Raw genomic sequence first — 22,269 nt, forward strand, 5'->3', positions numbered from 1 at the left:
TGATATGTGCTGATAATTTCAATACAACAACCATCTAGAACGCTTATTTGATAGTATACCTGGAAATTGGTACATCAAAAGCACCTTCAAAATTCCATAGCCTACTTGAAGAAAAAATTTTTTGAGCACACTTTATCGTTTGGTGTGTTCCGAATTCTCTATAACATGGCGTCTTCAAGGCGAAAAAAAATTGCAATTAAAAGATATGTGGAGGGGAACCTAAAAGAAGACCATCAGTGATGTAACAATGCGATCCATCTTGACAGTCAAGCTTTTAGGTCTGTTTTATTCAATGATTATATGGGGATGACGAAGAGAACTCATTAAAATAGGTATAAAAAGTATTTTCAGTTTGGGTTAATGGTCACTCAGCAATGAATGGAAATCAGGAGGACTACAATATCCAGAAAAGGAGTATGACCGCCTTTTATTTGCCCAGAACGTTTTTATGGTATACCTAGGTGAATGAACCTACAAGCAAGAGTATCAAAGGAGGTAATAACTGAAAAAAAATCACGACAGTTGAATCTTTCAGGACTGCATTATTCCAAAAAGTTCCCACTGTGAGATCTAATAACTATCTGGAACTTAAAAAAACGCTACACCTTCTCACTGGCTTCCTTATGCTGCTCCAGGAAGCACTTTATGAGAATAGGCCTAACAGAAATTGTTGTGTGCAGAAACTCTACATCACCAGCGTCGCCTTGGCAATCTAACTTTGCTAGGCCAACGTCCAAAGGCTTGGGATAAGAAGTAGGAGCAAAGGCGCAGCCTACCAGGTACTCGAGTTCATAAGAACTCTACAGGGAAGTTTAGTAGATGGCTTAGCAAAGAAAAGCTCTGATGGGCCCCAGTAAAGTCCGTAGACGTGCAAACTCAAAATGAAAAGGCTTACGGGAAAGACTCCATTATCAAGAGAAAAATTTCAAATATGTTTAGTTGTTCGGGAGTATCAGATTTCTATAAAGTCACCCTTAACTTAGAGCAATGAACAAAAGGAACACATATCCGTGAAGTTTTGATCGAAATATATCTGAATATATGATGAAATCAGTATCACGTTGACAAAGTTGGAAGGAAATAAATATTCTTATACAGTAAATCCACCCCGCCTATGGCTACTCATATGTCCCTAACTAGGTGGTCGATTTCAGTACAGAGTAAACGAGAAGGTGATTATCTCATTCTCATTCGGTTGTGGTATATATCCTAACAATGTTATTTAGATCGAAGATAGCCGCGTGATGCTTGGGCGGGGGAATCATGTGAGAGTTCAAACGTCCAATCAGAAATTTCGGTAGGGTGATCACCACAAACTATACTCCACTATATTATTTCTCAATTTGCCATAATTTCAAACTAATTTGAGGCTCATTCGTTACCCCAGAGAAAAAATGTTTGGTCTCCAATTGTTGGAGGAATCGTGGAATCTACTTAGGTCAACATCAAGCTAGCAGGATCAAATGGCTAATTGAATGTTCATCAAGAACATGACTACAACGATCAGAATAACATGAAAACCAAGAACATATACAGAGAAGGCTCAATTCAATTCAAAACCGATTGCGAAGGTGATGACGTAGTGGGTGGCAATGTCACGCTCAGTTGACAGAACTGGGTTCGCCAGCACTGACATAACAAAGACAGTGGATAAAGTTATAGAAGAGATAAATTGAATACCTACAACCTTTGTGCAGAAACTATCAAGTTTGCACTACATTGACAAGTTTTATGATAGCTACACCAATGTATGCTCAAGATACATAGCATGTGGCTTCAACTGAGTGACTCCGAGAACTTTCGATCTCCATTGAGCCTTGTTTCTATGCCTTTCTGACCAGAAATATATATATATTCTTTTGAATGTCAGCAATACATTTTTAGTTATCAAACAATATAGCATATGTATGAGTTTCAGTAAAGGTTAGTGTAACGGGGTACCATACAATTTGGAGTATGATACAAGAGCTCAGGGAAAAACCTCAGTGAAAAAACCCTGTCTCCCCGTGAGTAGTGTAGTGATGAGAAAATTGTTTACAGAATAAGCTTTTAATACTGAAGGCTTTTTTTCCATTGACATGAAAATTTCTTTATCCTCTTTCCATTTCGAAATCATATCTGAAACAAAGAAACAGAGCAGAAAACGAGAAAAAAATGAATAATAAAGCCTTCATCCAAATTCATTCTAAGACTTGATGATGACTGAAGAAAAAAATAAATAATCATAGGTACATAACTTATTTTTCAATTGTATTGGGAGGAATATCGTCTCTGCGTCAAAAATCTTCTGCTGATTTTGGTGGAGGATCACCCTCGTCGTTAGAAATGCCTTGAGTACTCAAATTAATAATAGCCAAATCTTGCTTTTGACTGGGAGGGTCTTTCGACCAGGTCCAGTCTTCCAAGTGATGATTCTTCTATTCTTCAGTTGTTCGAGGAACGCTACAGGACCCTTATAGTGGGGAATCATCTCCCATAGATATACCAGTGGTTATTCGGTAGAAAATTGAAAAAACGGGGAAGAAATTCAAAAAACTTCTGACACTTTATTGACAATTTGTCAATATATGTGTTAGACTGTGCCTTCACTTGTCTGTCTAGCTTCTACCAAAAGTTCATCACCGAATGATTATGATGATTCTGATGAATTTTTCGATAGGAATCACCAGAGAATCCATCTTTTTCATCCTTATTCGGCCAACCTTGTTTTCGGCGCACTTATGCGTTCAAAACGAACCAAGTTCACTTGTCCCCATTATTCCCACATCTCCCAGTAATTAACAAACTGTCGTCAAGCTCGCTCATAATGGGACCTATACTTTTCATCCCGTCCAAACTCGCGATACCCATTCAAACTTTTTCAACCTTTCCTATTTCCTTTCTTTCGCCGGAACCAATAGCTCCCATTCGTTCCACCTAAGGCCCTCCATTAATCACGGGGTTTGACAGATGCCGTCCCTCGCCCTTATCTCCTTATTTAGCGCGATCTCCTGTAATCCTCCCCCTGGGTATCGATGCCCTCCGCGTCTTTCATTTACGCAAATAATCGGTGAATTATTCATCGATGCCACAATGGGAAACGCGAAAGACTGGATGAAGGATGACAGTGCAGCAACAGTGTCGGTTGGGCTGACGTACGTCGAGATGCTGCGTTTTCGATTGTCGGTGTTGATTGTGGAGGTAATTAGTGGTCATGCGGTAGATGTTCCTCCTATGTTGATTAATTGGACGCCGAGGTTTATTCAGATTGCTATGAGGTTAATTCTGGAAGATTTTATCCGTTTCCTGTCCATTTTACCTTCCAGTTTTGTGTATTTTCAGGGGTTTTCTTGTTTGAAGACCACAAACAACAACTTTTTCAAGACTACTGAATCTATGGTGGAGCTGCTTCAGCCAGAGGAGTCGTCCATCGATCTCTTTGGATACGGTTTCATCAATTCTTCGGAAATATTTCTCGTCAGGTCAAATTCTTCTACTTTACAAGGTCCAGATCATACCAGGTCTCCAATACTGCTCACATCTTTAGAGCTTAGCACCCAATGGATCTCCTTGGATACAGTATCATCAATTCTTCGGAAATATTTCTCGTCAGGTCATATTCTTCTACTTTACAAGGTCCAGATCATACCAGGTCTCCAATACTGCTCACATCTTTAGAGCTAAGCACCCAATGGATCTCCTTGGATACAGTATCATCAATTCTTCGGAAATATTTCTCGTCAGGTCATATTCTTCCACTTTACAAGATCCAGATCATACCAGGTCTCCAATACTGCTCACATCTTTAGAGCTAAGCACCCAATGGATCTCCTTGGATACAGTTTCATCAATTCTTCGGAAATATTTCTCGTCAGGTCATATTCTTCTACTTTACAAGATCCAGATCATACCAGGTCTCCAATACTGCTCACATCTTTAGAGCTAAGCACCCAATGGATCCCCTTGGATACAGTTTCATCAATTCTTCGGAAATATTTCTCGTCAGGTCATATTCTTCTACTTTACAAGATCCAGATCATACCAGGTCTCCAATACTGCTCACATCTTTAGAGCTAAGCACCCAATGGATCTCCTTGGATACAGTATCATCAATTCTTCGGAAATATTTCTCGTCAGGTCATATTCTTCCACTTCACAAGATCCAGATCATACCAGGTCTCCAATACTGCTCACGTCTTTAGAGCTAAGCACCCCAATATTCATTCTTAACGTCCGAGTCGAACCGCGAGGGCTGAAAGTGCGAGCCACACGCTTGATGTGAATCTCCCAAAACAGGTAGATCTACGAGCTTACTCGTTTGTGAGTAATCTGATATTTTATTGTCAGTAAATCGGCTTACACCTCTTAACAACCCTGGGTACACTCAAAGGTGTGCATATCTATATCACCACGGACAGCCAGGCTACGCTGAGGTCCCTGGAATCACACTGCATGATATCTCTGCTAACATGGGAGTGCCGTTATACCATAAAGCAACTGGCCAGAGACAACAAAGTGACTCTACTATGGGTACCTGGGCACTGCGGTGTTGAAGGAAACAAGAAAGCCGATGAACTTGCAAAAAGAGCATCAAGGTTAATACCTGCTGGACCTGAACCTTTCTGTGGGCTTTGAAAGTACCAATACAAGGCAGCGGTCCAACAATGGAAGTTCAACAAGAGATTAACCCTCTGGAGAAACACTCCTGGACTTACTCAGTCAAAGAAATTCGTGATGATTTCACCGACCTACACCAGAAAACTGCTGAAGCTATCACGAGCTGAGCTTCGGGTGATGGTGGGACAAATAGTATTTGTAACGTCTGGGTAAGTCAGCAGATGAGATTTGTAGGCTATGTGGATCAGAAGCACAAACAGCTGAACACATGGTATGCAAGTGTCCAAAACTGGCGGACCTAAGAATCACTCATATGAGGAAACCAGTGCTGAATACTCACGAGGTAACGGCTATGGCCCCTAAGGATGTTGTCAGTTTTATCAATACCATTGACGACCTCCTTGGGTTCCTATGAAGGAGTAGGGTAGAGAACAAAAGACCTACATGGTTGCAGTTCCCGAAAGGCCATCATCTTGGTATCCTTGATCTCTTGCCTCCTTGAATTGCGGCATTAATCGCCAATTGAATCTTCCAGGTTCATTGGGGTCTATTTTTCGTCGACCAGACCCATCGTAAGTGGAGTTCCCCAGGGTTCTGTTCTGGTTCCACTTCTTTTCATATTAAATATGTATTTGCGGACCACACCAAATTTTTTTTAATAGACAATACTCAGGAAAACCCCCCTTCCAATAGGTTAATAGTTCATACACTTCCAACATATGATTCTCAGCTGAAAAAATGAAGTATCAAGAAATGATAACACCTAACACCAGCCCTGGGCTGGAAGTTCATGATTACAAAAGTATGTAAATATGTAGGTATAACAATGAAGGTAATCTCAATGAAATGAAATTACTGTTTGTTTAATGAGAACTATTTACGTATATAGGAACTCCCTCTACTTCTTCCATTCTTTCTCCAATTCTTTTTAGAAATGTCAATGAAGAACAAAGAGTAAATCGTTTGTTACCATTTTTCAATTATAAGCATTATAAATTCCATTAAATGATGAGAAAATCTTAGTAGCCTCACTTAGTAATAAAAGTCCTATTTCTGGGTCCTAATTTTCCCTATTCTTCCTTCACGATATTTCCTGTACAGGGTGAATTTCAAACAAACACTAATTGAAATCGGAAATTCAATAACGAATTTTACCTGTTCATTCTCAGATATTAGCAACATTCTGTAATAAGCTTAACAGTAGCCTCTATTCTTGAAACATAATTTTCAGCATTTACGGACGTAAATTCGCCTTCCTATTCAGTATCAGGTCTTTATTCTTCGCTTACTTCGCTAATTTCCAGTCCTGGCTGGAGCCTGCCTTCGCGTGTATGAATTGAATGCCATGAACCTGTCGGAGAACACTGAAACAGACCCATTATGTGACCTCTCAGTCCGTACAGAACCGGAACAGAGCCGAATCGAAGCCCATTTGGTCAGATTTTCAAAAAAAATTAAAAAGTTGGAGGGCAATAAAACTAGAATATAAATTGGGGAATAAATGTTCGAAATGAGAGGACTTCCCACTTTATGATAGTTCTTTCAAAATATTCATAAATATGCCAGAATAATAGGAAAGAACCAATGAAAGGAAAAAGTTCCACATGTTAAAAAAAAGTTTTGGTCTCATTTGACATGACATCATAGAGAAAGAGAGAGAGTTTCCTGTTTCCTAATAACACAGAACTTTTTCTCCGTAGTTTTAGACATCCCACTGCCAAGAACAATAAACGAAGAAGTTGTGGATATAAAGCCAAGTAGTCGAATGCCACAGAGAACGCAAATTCTATGCGCCAAGTTACACCGTCAGGATTCGAAAAGACTTGTAGTTTTAACTTGAAAACCGTTGGAAGTGGTTCGGTGATACTTTTGACTTTTCTGTTGCATATATGACTTGGTTTTCTTTTTCAACCACCAATTAAACATTCCTGAAGATGCTAATGTTAGCGAAATCTAGAATAATTTGAAAAGAGTTTTCTGAATGTCCCAACCTTGACTATGTTGCCCAATACTCCATCAGATACCTATACATATCGATAAAGAGATAGTACAGCCAGCTTTATAAACAAACTTAAAGTCCCCTCAGTTTCAAAGCTTCCTAATCCTACAGAAAAAGACACTGGAAAAGCTTCAAGCTAAAAGGGGTTGTTAATTTGATCATGAAACTGTACGTAAGGCTAACAATACCAACGGACTTTTATGAATTTTCATTCGAACCGACAAATATTTAAAAATGATAAGGTTTTCTCATTTCAAAACGCCTGCATTGGATCTTTTTGGTGGGTAGGAGTGGAATGAGATTGAAATAAAATACAAGTTGTCGATTTTGTCAATTTTCTGTTTGAGGTCCGGTACTGCTCCGGGCTTTTCCTCGCTTTCCACGCTTCTCTGTCCCGGCCTTTATTCCTTTATCAGCGTCCTTTCATTCCATTCAGGCAACTTTCCTGTATTTGTTCAGTTTTGTTCATTAATGAACTATGCTTTATTCCGCTGTGTCAATGCCTTGGAAAAAAGAGAATGAGGGCAGAAATGTGTCGTCCTGCTTTTCTATGTTTTTAATCAACTCGCAGAAAATCTACGGAAAGCAAGGAGATATAAGTCGGGCCCTCACAAAAGCCTTTTAGAAGTACCAAATCCCGTCCTTCTAGATTTTCTCTTCGAAATATCGTTTTTGTTGGTGAATAGAGAAAGGCGATTCTATACGGCCAGAGTATGGGATTGGACATGAAAGGGGGACATTTCTTTTATTGGGAATTTTCCGATTCAAGGTGGGTTATATCAGTTTTCGTTCAGCTGAAATTTTTTCGCAGTGGATCATTCTTTATGTGAGGCTTATCGAACACATAGCACGTGTAATTTCTTGAATATCTTTGAATATTCATCAGGATTCGATGAAAAAAGGCTCCCTTTAAAATTAAGAGAGTTTGTTGATGAAAATTCGGCATATTTGTAGAATTTTTTCGTCAAAATCAGAGAGCGCAAGACGTACAACATGTCTTCAATAACATTTCTTGAGAATATCATCATTCTAGCGTTTAAGAATAAAAACAGCAACATCCAAACGGTACCTGAATCTCAGTAAAAATAAGTTACACTATCTCTCTAAGTTATTGCTATACTCAAAAAAATACGATCTTCAAAACAATTTCAGTATTCTGATAATTATTATTGTATTGTTCGATCGCTCTGTATTTCATGACGATAAGTCTAATAATCGCAAAGAAGCCGAAATTGATTGCTAAATAAAATAAAAAACGACGTGTTAATATATCACTCTTCTAGTACACCCTGATGGAAAATTATATAAAATTCACTGTATGAATAATCGAGGACCAAAAAGAATCAATTAAAATGTAATGGCAAATACACATAATCTTTTAATTTTGAGTTTATGTATTCCGCTTCATTTTCAATTAACAGCGAGATGAATAGGGTTGACAATGATGAAATTTGTCACATGACTTCAGCTATCGCGCACCCCTGAAATTGTGAGCTATCACAGAGAATAATTCATCAGACCTATTATTGTTCCTTCTACTACAATTTCACTCCGGGGAATCAGAACACTATATCCCCCTCGGATCCCGGAAAATGACATTTATCCTTAATTCGATACCCTACCGTCTGGGGGTTGACGAATTTCGATACTTTAGTACATCAAGTTACAACAAGAATCAATGTAATTTTTTATAACCAGGGTTTTTTAATGAAATTGTCTACATTCCTATATAAAAATCTCTAGCATTCTTCCATTTTACTTCTGTTATATGATGTGTCTTTATTAACTGAATTTCTTCGTAATGTAATTCACTAGCTTCATCTCATTGTGGAGACGCAACATTTGTAATTGTTCATTTTAGTGTTTTTTACACTCTATATATTATGTTTCGGAAATGGATGTTCAGTTATCCTTTACTGAGTTGTCACTGTCATTAAAAAGATTTTTCGTTAGAATTTGAGTTCAGTCTTGGACCTGAATTACATTGTTACTGAAGCTGTTTCAATTCTTTGAATTATACAGTCTTTGATTCGTACAAATATTTCAACAGTAGCTTCTCGTGGTCGAAAGAAAAACATTCTTCCTTCACCATTTTTTTCGAATAAGTTCGGTTTGAAAGATACAGGCTGTTGAAAAACCATAAAAAAATGTTATTTTTAGTTCTCTCTCACAAATGGTTTTATTGAATGAGATTAATTTCGGAATATATAATAGTTTTTCATTTATTTGATTAATCGTTTTCGAACACAAGATAACACCCACTTCTTCCAGTTTTCTCATTATGACCATTACGTACCATAAAAATAGCAAAAATTCAAAATACCCAACCCTTGAAACTGAGTTGGATACTATCTAATGAATATTTGAACGTTTTGTGATATAAAAGTATTTCTCATATTTTCTCGTATAATACGCCGTTTTCGAGTAATTTGATGTTCAAAAATTGAAGACTATTTGTGAAATTTGAGAAATTGGGTACTTTTGCTGAATGCAACTCTGTTTAAAAGATCTCTTCATAAACTTTTTAGGGTTTTCACTCCCAATCTCTGAAACAAAATCAATTAAAAATGAAATCAACGATTTGCTCCTGCGTAAATTCTTGCACTAATTTGTCAGGAGCAAATTAACTAGAAAAAATTGTTGCCTGACAATGAACTCAAAATAAATAACGTTGAAATTATAATTCTTTGTAACGTTTCGGAGTCTATATCAGACTCCTTCATCAGACGAAAAAATCTACTTTTGAAAATCTTCTGTTTTTCGTTCAAAAATCAAAAAATTGTATTTACAACATACCCTGTATTTGTGGTAAAACTTATACAGGTGAAACGTCCACTCTAGACTCTAGAAATAAGAAAACGCGAACATAAAAATAATATTAAAAATAGAGAAATTAATCGATCACAAATCGCAGATCACATTTGTTCTTATACGGGAGACCACATGATGGATTGGGACAACACTAAAATTTTGATGACAGAACCAGACCATTTTAAACGAAAAATTAAAGAGTCTACGTGTATTCTATTAGATCAAGATAATAATTTGGCAAATTGTTCATTAGGAATGGATCATATTTGGATCAATTTGGAAGGAACTGTCATCCGGTAATTTCAAAATTAAATGAATCAACGTTTCTGTGCAGTCTCTGTTTCTGTGTGTTGACAATTAATGTCAGACAAAAAGCGACAATTCAGAAGATTTTCAAAAGTAGATTTTTTCGTCTGATGAAGGAGTCTGATATAGACTCCGAAACGTTACAAAGAATTATAATTTCAACGTTATTTATTTTGAGTTCATTGTCAGGCAACAATTTCTTCTAGTTAATTTGCTCCTGACAAATTAGTGCAAGAGTTTACGCAGGAGCAAATCGTTGATTTCATTTTTAATTGATTTTGTTTCAGAGATTGGGAGTGAAAACCCTAAAAAGTTTATGAAGAGATGCAAAATCCTCCCAAAATAAATTTCAATCGATATCTGTTTAAAAGAACCACAGATGTGCAGTGTCACAGATTTAACTAGTTATTCTGAAGGTTATTTTGTTTTTCTGGGGGTGGCACAGCTCATTATGAAAACTTGAAATGGCTATATATTTTTATCAGGGCCGAATCTGAAAAAATAGTATGGGAAGAAAGTGTTTCTTTTGACCTCAATAATCTACTGTTAAAATATTTGTACGAGTTGAAGACTCACCCTATATATGTGAATTTCAAGGATGTTCATTGCCATATCCAAAAATTCTTCAAAGGTTGATTATTTACAAACCAATTAGTTCTTTCTGTCGCTCTATATGCCTTGGGAACCGTCATCAGAACCTCAGATCCAATCGAGGGCTCATTAAAAAATCGACTAATACATTTCCACCCACGTCCGATGTGAAAAATCACAAAGCGGAGTGATTCTCATTGTGCAGTTCCCCATCGGGAACCAGGCAAGCAAGGCGCTTCCATTATACCATTTGGAGGGCCGAACTCCACTTGGAGTGCCCTTCCGACCTCGGTCTCCCGATTCCTGAAGTACTCGCACCCTTTTGTGGACCCACCACGAATTATTGTACCTTTTCTCCTTTATTCGCTGCTTCATTGTCGACCGAAAAGTGACTGTCGGCCTTCGAAAAGTCAACTGCACGGAAGCGATGCCACGAAAAATGAATTTAATGATGCCAGAGGGCCTTTCACGAGATTAACGAGGCCTGAGGGGTGTTTTGTCGGGGTCTTCCAGACTTTTTTATTGGGCTCCAATCAGTCGTCTAATCGAATCGCTGGAATGAGGATTTTGCGTATCGATTTTTCTGCCAGAATTGGTTTTATCGTTTGTGGTTTTTTCACTTTTATCGTAAATTTTAAGGTACCAATTGAATCATGAGTATCTATGGGTCGGAGAGACCTGGCTGGCAAACAAACTGAGAATTAAGAGGTACGAGGATTGACATTGAAAAATTCTTAGCCTACTATAGAACCAAACAAAATTTCAATGTCAAAATATTCTATTACTCAACTTATTTTCCTCTTAGTTGATTTCATTTATTACAGCTAACCTGCAACGTCTCTGGAACTTTCATAAAAAATGTTTCTTCTTACTCTGCAAACCAGACCTCCACAGCTTTTATTACCTCCTCGTTGGAAGAAAATTTACGACCTTTTAAACTTTTTTTCAGTTTCGGAAAGAGATGATAGTCGGATGGAGCCAAATCTGGTGAATAAGAGGGGTGTTCTAATAATTCAAACCCTAAATCACGAAGTTTTTGCATGGCAATATGAGATTTGTGTGCAGGGGCGTTGTCCTGCAAAAACAAAACACCTTTGGATAGCTTTCCGCGTCTTTTCTCTTTGATTTTGTCCCTTATAGTGGTCAGTATAATGTCGAATAGTAATCTCCGGTTATTGTTATACCCTTATACAAAAAATCAATCATGATTACTCCATGGCAATCCCAAAAAACTGAAGCAAGAACTTTTCCAGCAGATTTTTGGACACGAAATTTCTTAGGTCTTGGAGAACCAGAGTGTCGCCATTCCATCGATTGTTGCTTTGTTTCTGCATTGTAGAAATGTATCGAAGTCTCATCCATAGTAACAATTCGGTTTAAGAAGTCTACATCGTTTTCAAATCGAGCACAGATCGAACGCGATGCTTCTACCCTTGCACGCTCTTGGTCAACATTCAAGCATTAGGGATCCATTTTGCAGCAATTTTTTTCATGTCCGAATCGACGTGAACTATATTATAATGAACGCGTTCGTATGAAATATTCAGTGCTTCAGATATCCGTTTCAGCCCAATTCGACGGTTTGATAAAATCATGTCATGAACTGCATCGATATTTTCGGAGACTGGCACAGAAACTGGCCTTTCCGATCGGTCATCATCTTCAATGGAAATTTTACCTCTTTTGAAGCTTGCAGCCCAATTTTTCACGGTCGCATACGAAGGACATTGATCACCAAGGGTATTAAGCATATCTTTCGATATCACTGATACTTTACGAGACAGAGGAACCAGTACGAAGAGCCGAAAAATGAGTTTTCACTTATAACTTGAAAACAAAAGAAGATAGAAATATGCGGTTTGGGCCATTAACAATCTCTCGAAAATCGAGCTGAGAAACGTGCCATTCATTTTTCCCTAGCTCTCACGGCTAGAGAGCTTTCATTCAATCCCATCGAATTTTGCTCACCCTGTACATAGTAGGTACATTTTCTCCCTTTCGGATTCTTTTTAATGCCTTGCAGACAATAAGCTTGCAAGATATATATCATCAAAGGCGATTCAACAGTTTAGAAAGTATGGGGGTTTTAATAGTTTATAATTTTCAAGAAATATAGGAATACTTGTTTAGTCCAAAATGGAGATGACAATTCAAAGAAATTGGCGTTCCATTAATGCGAGCTAGTCATGAATCAGCACAGGAATTCCCAGAGAGGTTAAAGCGTATAAACACAAACTGTAGACCGATTTCGGGATTATTGTCCCTCATTAGTACAGTGCAGTGTCACTCATCTCAACCGGAGGATGGTATCCTTAAGCGAAACTGGAGGCCCCTAGTAAGCTTTTCTACAACTGTAATCGAACTTTGGCCCAACCAAGGATGTATCACTTATACTCTACTCAATAACCCTAGGAAATATTTCAGAGTCCCTAGAATACGTTCGGCGCAAGAACTGAATGGTGAATGTCCGAATGATATCCAGCATCCAGCCAAATCTCACGTTAAACAAATGAGAATGGAATGAAAAGCTACGCGAGAAGACAAAAGGGTCAAATGGGTGCCATCGGCCTCCATGGACCGGTTCCCCATCCTGCGTTGCCGTTAATACTGTCATTAAAACGAAAGACATGTCGATAAATGTTATTTATAAGCGGCCTGACATCTTCTCGGGTAATTACGTTATAATCTCGCCCCGAGGACCCTGGAATTCATTACAACAGACAAAAGAGGACGACGATGATGGCATCCACCACGGCAACTCAAGAAAGTTATAAAATTACGAAACAATGCCGTCATTGATCTGAATTAGGTGGATGGTTCATCGGATTGGCGTAAAACAGGAGTAGAATTTTACTCGCATTTTTTTCATAGATGGAAAGATTCTATAATATCTATGTTGAGGAAACCAAGGATATTTGTCGGCCGGCAGAAAATCAAGAAGCCTCAGATGCTGACATTACAATCTTGATCGAGTACAGGGGGAGTCCGGGAGACTTGCTCAGGTAGGAGACTTGAACCACCTCAAATATTTCAATTCAAATTTCGCGCTACCGACATCGTAAATAGCTTGCGACATACTCGTAACAAGGCACAACTAGTGGCAGCTTTCTTTTGGCCGCCATCAGAACAGTTCGGGAGTGAGAGGGTTGAACGTGATTTTGTCGTTAGGAAGTGAGACATTGAATAATTTTTGTTTGTTACACTGTCTGAAAAGTTTAATAGGTGCGTGGAGTTATTTAGTTTCATTGCCATTCTAACAATAGTTGTAAAAGTTTCAAGAAAACATCTGTTTGATAGACTAAAAGAGAGTGCAGAAGACTTGACCCATGCTATCTATGGTCGGGAGACATAATCACTGGTCCAAGTTTCCCGCACTGAGCTTAGATAATACATAGTTTGCTTCAAAAAAAAATTTAATAATGAAATTATTTAAATATAAAAAAGTATACAAAGGTTCAAAAAGTAAAAAACATCTCGGAAATAAGTCAGAGTAACTCTGAAATAAAAAATATGTATTTCATACGCTGATACATCTGATGATGAAAACCTTGACAATCGTTGGTCATTGTTTTCTTTCATTGTCTTTCCTGATAAAAAAACTTATGGTCAAGTCTCTCTCGCCCCCTGTTCAACTCTCCCATGGGTTAGGGAGATATGAGCCAATTTTCGGTTCTTAAAAAAAGAACTGTACTCAAAATGTTCATCTCATCACCATCACTCTACTACTATCTATCGTTACCTATTTGGGCATGATATCTTATCAAAAATATGAGTTGCTACCATTTACAGATACAACTTAGGTGGCTTCAGAGTGAAAAGGGGTTCAACTATCCCGGACTCCCCATACTTGTAGAAGTTATTTGGAGATTTTCCATAAGTAAAACAGCTGACGATTCAATGGTCAAATACACCCTGGAAGGATTCCCAAAGTGAAATGAAAATGAAAAACAAAACAACGATTTTCTCGAAAATAGTATCAGATTCTGCAGTTGATTTACAGGAAAAAGGTCAAGTGTATAGAAGAGTTGTTTTCCATCCGCCTTCTCTCGATGTTTTGTGAGGTGTTTTTGTTTCAATTTCTTGATTACATGACTCAGACCGTTTAAAACTAGCCCTGAGGATGATTTTAGAATAAAATTGAAACTATTCGGCATTGTTTTAAGGAGTGTTTTTTTGTACTATAAACCTGACCTTTTTCCTTTGTGAATCAACTGAAGAATCCAATAATAAAAGCCTCAAATCTACACTTTCAATAGTGTCAGATATCTGAGAATTTGGTATGGAAATATTAGTTTTCGAACATGCTGGATCTATTGAAATTGAAATCAAGAGTCCATCTCTCAACGTTAAGTTTTTCATCGACAAAATGTCCTTCGTTTTTCAAAAACCTCCAAATTGCACAATGGGTGATACTTATATCCTTTTATTTTTGTTGGATCACCTAGATCCAGCCTAGACTAGCACCTAGTCTAAGGTGAGCGAGGGGTTAGAACCTCCTAAAATGGCATATTTGCTTCTCTGTCTCAGAATGACGGCGCTTTTTTATTGTGTTTGGAAATGAAAAGTATAGGAGGCTGTTTGATACTCCAAATATCGTCTCATATATTTATTTTTCGAGAGAACACTCATGATAAGATTAGAAATTTCACGAAATTGAGAGCTTTTTCTAGCCTCTGCATAGGAAATTTCTCCATTTCACATGTCAACCAAGTTCTCTGGAGAATCATAACCAAATTATTTCTCGAAAATTGAAAATAATTATCACTTATATTACATTTTCCTTGCGGATGTAGAACTGAAGCTAATCGTGATTTTAACAAATCACGAAATCAACCTTTTCTAATGAATACTAATAATACGTGGTTCGGAAAATTGGATTAATCGTTTTCTTGCTCATTTATTAAATATCGTTAACTTAATTACATATATTCGACCCAATGTGTTATGAGATTCAACATAATCATAAAGTTTAGATTTTCTCGCAATTTTGTTGATGGGTTTAATCTATATCGCCTACATCCTCTAGAAATGTGAAAGTCTCAGATCACTCGTTATTTTTCAGTCAAAGAATTCCTTTTTAAATAAGAGAAGTGATTTCGATCTTCTTCAGGCCATATTGTATCGTCGAAACTTGCCCTTAAAAAAGGATGGAGGATTTGTTCCATTATCAATTCAATATTCCTATTTTCTACAATTTCTCAGGAGTCTAAAATCATAGAGAATTCTTGGCCATTTCAATAATGGGCAAGTTTCCTAAGACTCCAAAATCGAATTTAAAATTATTTATGGAAACCCTTTTCCTATAGTTATCCAACACGTAAAAGATTCGCTTCAAAATTCATAAATTTCAGAAATATACCCTTCGAAACTTCGAATATGTAAAAGCTTGTGACGTAGAATGCCTTTACTAAAGTCTAGTAATTTTTGTTAATTAGACAACAGTGGAACAGATCAAGAAGATATAGAATCCTATATCCACACATTTCAAAAAATTATTTCTGTTATCTGTGTCTATATATTCTTAAAAACGATGATATTTTGTGTCATTGTTTGATATTTCTATGCACTGTTTGTTTTCCTTGTCAAATGTGATCACCAAACTTGATATTTATTAAGTCTATGGTGATCATAAAACTTTCATGACCTTTATTGATTCGACGGGCGTTGCCGGGTTGTGAAAATGACGTAGAATGTTCATAAGACAGCACTTCTGAAATCCGAATTTTCGTAAGTGAATACAGACAAAACGCAATATGTTAAAATTCTAAAAAAATATATTTCGATATATTTGAGTTATAAGGATTTCAATGACATATATTTTGAAATTTAGGAAAATACCCCATTGATATCAGTGAGTGCGTAAACTTGACATGGAGTTCATTATTTTCAGGTTTCTCTAATTCACTCACTTGTGGATTCTATGGGAACAATAGAAATCACTTTCTCGACGATATCAAACAGTGAATCTAAATCTCGGCTAGAGTAAACCAGCACATTTTGCCGAATTTCCGAATAATGATGCCACTGGCGAAACTGGAAATGACTCAGAAAAAGTCACCTGTTGTTCGCCGAATTTTAAGTAGCAGTCGAATGCAAATTATAAATATTTCTCTCTTGTAATTCGGATCAGATCACACATGGGGGCAATAAATTAATTCCGTGGGATAGTCTAGCGTTCCTCACTTGAATATGGAATGATTCAGAGATTATGCCACCTACGGCGACATGTTTTCACGTGATTCGGCTGATTGAGATATGTTTTAGAGGAATGTATGGCATTCTTTGCCGTTCGGTAAAGCCTCCTAAATAAGCAAATAAAGTTACAATATTTTTCCTGAAATTTGGCATAAATTTTATAATTAATAGTTCACACCATGTGACATGCCAATTTCGATAGCAAATCTACAGGGTGATAATTTTTCTGGAACACTTCCCTGTATTTATCCAGAACTTTTTTTTGAGGAGCCACTGTTAACTAAAAAAAATTTTAAAAAAAGCTTTGTTGTGATACTGAACTCTGCAGTCTCTTGAAGTATTGTCGTATCTGCTACTGGCTTGGAGAGACAAATTTTGAACGATTCTCTCGAAATCCTCCGAAAAATGTGAATTTCCTCAAAAATTTAGTTAGCTGTGGTGAATGAATTCATCGTTAGTTTTGACACATCAAATCAAACTCGGTATTTCTAAGAATGAATGTGTTTTAACGTTGTTTTGATACCAATCAAAAGATGCAAAGCTTAACACCCTGTATCTTAAAAACGAACTTAAACGCAAACCCATGCTTCTGGGACTTTTTTTCTTACAATTATTTCAATTTACGAACACCCTGTATAAAAATTTGTGTGCCGAGCTAAAACAGTGTTCGTCCCCTTTTTTACTCAGTTCTTTGGGAATTTATGATGAACCATTTTTATAAATTATCCGTCCAATGAAATAAAAAATTCTCTATTTTTCACATTCATCCTCTGTAAAATTTGACATACCACTGAGTATGTATAACAGATCATCAACCTCAATGTTCAACGATCTTTTATCATCTAAAAAATCGTTTGAATATCTATTAGAATCTTGAAACCCCTCGAAAAATTCAATCTTCTATTTATTCGGAACGAACAATACCCAGCTTACTTTGAACATAATAGATTTCATAATTTGAATGGGAAGATTAAAAGGGAACACTGTGTCCTCTATCGCTTTTCCCGCATCCTCTCCTGTGTATGTCACCGTGTAACAACTGGTGTAACAACGAATCGCAAACAAATCCTCCGCTATGAGAGAGCTAGCCAGAACCGAACTCGAATATGGATGAACTATCCTGAATTTTACTCTATTCAAACAGGAATTTTTTTCGTCGACCTGAACAAAGAATGACATTTTACGTATTAATTTCCAAACGAAAAGTCGACTATTTTTGAAGGCGAGTACTTTTCGTACTGATTCTCTTTTCGTCCGGCTCTCGTCACTTAGCAATATATAAGATCCCGGACGATTGAATTTGTGAACACAGAATTTGATAAAAACATAAGTGCCTGTGACAATAACTGTCATTTGATGTTGTGAAATTAATTCTTTACGAGATTAGCTAGATTTTACCAGTGATTGACAATTACGAACACATAGATGAGGCCATAAAACAGGTAACTTCTTACTTTCATGAAGGTTTGTGAGGTCGACGAAAAAATGTAATATGCACCTCATCAGAAAACTGTCTAAATTGTCTCGCATGCTTGCTATCCTCGGCTGCGCCTCGGCTATCAATATGCAGGCTCGACTGTAATAGACAGTTTTTTGTCTTTGGTACAGAAATAACTATTATGATTTTGTTTTATAGAAATATGAATGGAATAAAATTCATAATTAACAAGTATCTACAAAAAAAAAAATGTTCTACGTTACTAGCGCTCACTGTGATCGGTGCCATCTATTTTTACAGGGTGAGTCTTTGACTCGTACAAGTATTTTAACAGTTCGTGACCCAGATATTCTCGAATCACAACACTAGCCCTTGGTCGAACGTTCATTCATTCATTCATTGCTGTATCCCGTTACCGAGAATAAACCTACAAAAATATTGAAAAAATATATCCAACCCTAATTTCCAAGGGCTACTTGCGACTGTGTGCCCTCCTGTGACTGAAGAGAACCAGCCGCGATCTACAGATCATTCCACACTCCGGGCATGGATAGTCACCAACCAGATCTGGCCGCCGCTGTATTCTTCTCGAGTCTGTGGACCAAAGACCTCTACTGTGATCTATCTAACGCTAGTTCTTCCCAGTTATGATTGGCATCAACTGATTTCAGGGATTGATGCAGTATATCCTTAAACTGCTTATACTGGCCTCCTGGTTTTCGAGCTCCCTCTGTTAATTCGCCTTGCAAAGCTATTTTGGGAAGTCTCGTTACTTGAATGTCAATTGTTGTACAACTCGCGCGCTGCAAAACTTCTGCATTTGAAACTTTGTGAAACCATCTGATGTGCATTATTATTTCTCTTAGATGACGTTGTTGCGTTTGTTCAAGCTGTTTAATATGTCTCCTGTAGGGTGTCCAGATTTCATTTCCGTAAGGAAACGTTGGGAGGACCACTGCTTTGTAAACAGCTGTCTTGGTCTTCAGATTGAGATCGTGATTTTGAAATACTCTGTCCTTCAGCTTCCAGAATGCCCGTGACGCCGAATTGATATGGTTGTGTATTTCCGTGTCCAGGTTAGCCCTAGTATTTATGAAGCTTCCCAAGTATTTTACCTGCTCGACCTGTTTTAAAGTTTCATCCTCCAGGCTGATATTTGTATGAACGCTTTCTGGCGGACTAACCAGGATTTTGGTTTTGTCAATATTGAGTCTTAGGCCCAAAGCTTCGTATATATGTTTATAGGTGTCCAACATTATCTGTAGATCCTCTAAGCTGCTAGCGATAAGTGCGCAGTCATCTGCGTATTGAAGTTCTGTGATAAACTTGGTACGGGTTTTCTCTCTGAGGCACTTTAGGTAAAACTAATATGGTGCCCAAACAATGTTTCCATAACGGTATGATTTACATCGTCCTAACCTAATTTTTAACTGGTGTGAGTTATCGTTGGGAAAACCACAAAAACCGTCGATTTTAAAGTGTAGAATCCAACTAGGTCCTGTTCTGCTCCTCGTAAATGCGAACTCAGTTTCAATTACCACGTCTTTAGAAAAGCGACTTAACTAGCGCGTGGAGAATAATGGGGTCCTAGGTATTATAGAATCTCAATCTCAAATCCGACGATTGTTCGCAGTCTGGGAGCGCTTTCAATTCCTCTGACGACGACGTTGCTTGTAATGCCATATTTCAATGTAGACGAGGAATTGACTTCAAAGTTCTGTAGAGGTTTCCTCGGAGGATGTAGGTGTGCAGTTCTTCATTGAAAATTGTTGGATGGAATTATTTTACTACAAGATGTTACATGTGATATTCCTAGGGCCCCACTTTTGTCTGCTCTTAATCTTTCAGTGGTGGAGATAGTAATACATATTATCGTTCCTTGTATTATTCACCTACAACGATATAATTCTGTTTCTGTGCTTTGAAAAGAAGGCACATTCTTGCTCTCCGACAAACATCTGTCTGTTACAGTTCAAAGGCCATTTGCCAAATCATTAAGAAATTTCAGTGTTGAATTATAAATCAGGTTAAACTTAATTTGGCGCCCAACGTGGGACATCCACGGGATATTATAGTTGTCATCGTCAATTTGAAATTCACAGCAATGGTGAACGGCTATAAATGCCATGATGGTAATAGTCGAAGTGTCAGCAGAACGTGTCATTTCAAGTGCGTATGTTAAAGTCTTGCTTCCTAATTTTTTCTGGTGATCTTACGATCACCGAGATTTGAAGACACGGTGTCAATGAAATGTTGTAAATAATAATAAAGCAAATATCTTTCTTTTAAAATTCCGCAAAGAAATCACTTATAGGCCAATGGAACATCAGATATTAGGGAATTACGTATAGAATAGCAAATCTTGCAATTCCATGTGTATTTTCCAAATGTCTACCCTATAAAATCGACTCCAAAAAACTTCTTCAAACCCAGTCTCACCTGCCACTGCGTTCATTCAAAATCATACACTCAAAGTTCCTTTCAATCAAAAAGAACTCAAAATAAACCCATTCACCTCTTTCCGAAGCGAGTGGACAAAGAAAAACGCAGATTTCAACATCTGAAGACGAGGAACGACCACTTACACAATTCCATTCATTCAAAAAGCTGCAGGGAAATCGTAATTCATGTTTCATTTCAGTAATTGATAGCTTCCCTAATGAAAATCGTGGACCATATGACAATGCGTAAAAAACAACAAGAAGTTCAAATGAGTCAATAAAGCCGGGAAGTTAATTGGGTCCAACATCAAAGACCGAAGATCGTTGACAATCGCACGAAAATAGGCATGGAGAAGCCCCCCCCTTGCACCTCTTAGCTTCCGGCAAGGCGACTTGCCAACAGTGACAATGGAAATCCCCACATGTGACACAAAGATAGAAATAACAACGGCTTATTATGAGAATACCTCCAGTCGCTATCCCGAAAGATCATGAGATTTGGTATGGACTGAAGGTGTGTTGAAATTGCTCAGTACTTGCATGTAATTCTAAAGGAGCTGCATCTGCGGTTTTAGACATATAGAGTTCTTCTGATCGTGTGAGGCTTCAAGCTCTTCTAACTGAGCTCATTTCTTATATTTCTCTTACTTCGTACGGTCCAATATTGTCACCTTTTTTTTTTTTCGTCCAATAGATATCTTTAGGTCTTTCTTTGGCCCTCTTTGAAGATTTGAATCCATGAAGCTAAAAGGCCTGACACTGATGAAAGAAAACAGCAAGGAACCATCATACGAGGGGGAGTGTCTGTTGACTCGAACATACAAAGTAATTTTCAAGTAAACTGTGATAGCTGTTGAAAAAATGTATCTGAGGATCAGGTCATCTTTATCTGCATAACACCCAAATCACCCAAACTATATTTCACTTTTCTTATTCTTGTATTTCCACAACAAAGCATTTCCTACAACTTCTCCATAAAAACAGAGTAATTTGATTGACTGACATCCTAGGCATAATGGATTATATCAACTGTCACTAGAACTTCAAATAAAATTGGCAGAGGTATACCTCTGCCTATATTTTCATGGATGATGCTCTCCGAGCAATAGATATAATCACCTACAGAAACTGCATGTCTCATCCATGGGATACAAAAATAATTTGTATCGATCCTGTTACGTCAGCAGTTTCACCATTACCAGAAGCTCAGCTAGTAGTAGTTCTGATGTAGGTCACTGAAAGTATCAAGAATTTTCTTGTCCTCATATTAGACTCTCCCAAACCCATAGATTGGTTCAGTTCCATCAGTTCTTAACCTTGAGGCTTTTTTTGTAAGTTCATCGGCATTTCCATTTTCTGCCAACTCTTGGGCACCTGTGTCCAATAGACTAAGGAAGTTCAAGGGTTTTGCCTAGAGGATTTTTGATCCAATATGGGATGAGCACCCCAGTTTTCAGTCAGGAGTTTCTCGCTGAAGGATATTTTTTTCTTCGAGCTTCTCCTATATGTAGTTATATGGTAAGTTAATCCAGTATGAACAGGAGCCCAGCTATTGTAGTTGAATGAAAAATTACCGTGGAGACAATATTTGCAAATCTATCGAATCGTTTGCCTAGCACTTACCAAAGAAGCTGTCGGGTACCAATTCACATGGACAATAACGTCCTTTCAAAACACAGAGCCGTATAGTTCAGCGGGCTTGCCAAATGAATAGAAAAACATACGTGTATATATTCAAGCCTGAATATATACATGTGTTATTTTACAGGCTGTCCCAGAAATATGGGAAACGCTTCGTTGAGGAGTAACGTTGCTTCAAAAATGAAGACTTGGTAAATAAGTTTATGTTTTAAGCCAAAAACATCCTTTCACCTTCTAGCCCAGTCGGGCAG

At 37.6% G+C, this 22,269-nt stretch overlaps 1 protein-coding gene across 4 annotated transcripts in view; it reads left to right on the forward strand.

The window, feature by feature from the left end:
- LOC123309331 (transcription factor SOX-13) overlaps nucleotides 1–22,269 on the forward strand; it is a 345,241-nt gene that overhangs the window by 179,957 nt on the left and 143,015 nt on the right. The window lies entirely within an intron of this gene.

This window comes from Coccinella septempunctata, chromosome 3 (assembly GCF_907165205.1).
Source record: "Coccinella septempunctata chromosome 3, icCocSept1.1, whole genome shotgun sequence".
NCBI lineage: Eukaryota > Metazoa > Arthropoda > Insecta > Coleoptera > Coccinellidae > Coccinella > Coccinella septempunctata.